The sequence below is a fragment of the Bison bison genome, unplaced genomic scaffold, assembly GCF_000754665.1.
Source record: "Bison bison bison isolate TAMUID 2011002044 unplaced genomic scaffold, Bison_UMD1.0 scf7180017864529, whole genome shotgun sequence".
In the NCBI taxonomy this organism is placed as follows: Eukaryota; Metazoa; Chordata; class Mammalia; order Artiodactyla; family Bovidae; genus Bison; species Bison bison.
Window position 1 is genome coordinate 1,659,114 of NW_011495079.1, and position 1,798 is coordinate 1,660,911.

A 1,798-nucleotide genomic window follows, 5' to 3' on the forward strand; every position below is an offset into this window, starting at 1 on the left:
CAGGGGTGCTGCAGCCCCCACCCAGCTTCCAGTCTGGGACGCAGAGTCACTCTGAGCTCGGGGTGCAGCTGGACGGAGTCGCAGACCCGACTGGGAGGGAGCCCGTTGCAGCCAGCATTTCCTCAAGGTCTCCCAAGTGACGACCCTCAGGAGTGAGTTCTGGGGAGGGGGCATCTGCCCAGGGGGTCCAGAGAATCCAGCTCCACTCCCAGCTCAGCCCTGGCAGTCCCTGAGCCACGGGTCCCAATGTGATGTCACCCAACTTCTGTCCGCCTCAGAGGTCTGAGAAAGTGTGGGCCTGGGTCTGGGAGGAGGGTCCAGTCTGGCAGAGAGGAAGCCAGCCCTATGGGGGGGTCACGGGAAGAGCCTGAGAGAGGACTAAGACCCCACAGGATCCGTGTCCTCCCTGGGAGACCCTGAGCAGGTGCTTCAGAATTCAGACCAGATGGGGAGGACCTGGTCTCAGGGCAGAAAATTCAAGTGGGCAGAGGGAGGAGCCCAGGTCCTGAAGGGAGCCAAGATGAGGAGCAGAGGCAGGAGTGAAGGGCTCTTGGAGCCCTGAAAAGTGGGCAGTAGGAAAGTGGGGTGTCCAGGGAAGCCCACCCCTGCCGTCAGGCCTGGGAGGCCCCAGGCGGATGGGCACGTGGCAGGGTGTCCTGACATTCGCATCAGGTCTCAGCCAGACTGGGACTTGTTGCAATGGGGGTGGGAGTGGGGGCTCAGGTGGGCAGATGAGAAGCCTAGGGACTACTGGGACAGAAAGTGAGGACCCTGAGGGTGCACTGAGGGGACCCTGGACTCCAGAATATGGGTGAGGGTAGAGTGTCCCAGAGAAACTGGCCCTGCGCTCGGCTGTGGGAGGCCCAGCCCGAGATAAGCAGCCTGTGTTGACTTCCTCATCTGGGTCCCAGAGAGACTGGGAGCCTGGGATAGGGGTGGGCACTCAGGTGGGCAGAGGGGAGGGTTACATGGGACCCAAGTGAAAGTGAGGACGCTGAGGGAGGATTTAGGGGGCCCCGGGCCCCAGAACAGTGGCGACCCCAGCAAAACCCGCCCCTGCCTCCAGGCATGGGAGACCCCCAGGTGAGAGGAGCAAATGTGGTGTGTCCCAACTTCGGCATCTGGGTCTTAGAGAGGCTGGGGTCCTGGTGTGAGGAGTGGGCTGTCTGCATGAAGATGGGCCACCCAGGACCTGAAGGGACACTAGGGGGAGACCCTGAGGGAGAGTCGGCCCTGGACCCCAGAACCCAGCGTCCCCCTCTCCGCCTCTGCTGTCACCCTGGAGCCTGGGCGTGTGGCTCCAGGTGCTGCCCCCTGAGGGCAGCCTCTCCATTTGGACCAGCTGCAGGTCTGGGTTGAGGGGTCAGGAGGCTGCAGGTGGGCAGAGGGAGGGGCCCGGGCTCCATCAGACAGTGAGGGAGGACCCGGAGGAGGTCACCTAGGAAGGTCCTTAGGAAACATCCCCCTCCCACCTCGGGGTTCGGGGGGATGCGGCTGAGTTTGAGGGGCCCCAGGGTGAGCCTGGGCAGGAAAGGCCTGAGGCTGCCCTTGGGGAGGACTGCCGGGTCCCCTGCTCAGAAAGAAGGGAATCCACCTGCAGGGCGGTCCTCTGTACCCCCGCGGGAGCCCAGCACGGAGGCCAGGGTGATGCACTCTTCCTGCCAAGGTGCTTGAGGTGGAGCTTGGTGGTGGGCGGCGGGGTGCGGGGGCTCTGGAGGGCTCAGGCTTCGGGGGGAATCGGTCAGCATGGGTCAGGCCAAGCTGCACGGCAATCAGAGCAAAGGTCCTGAGGATGGAC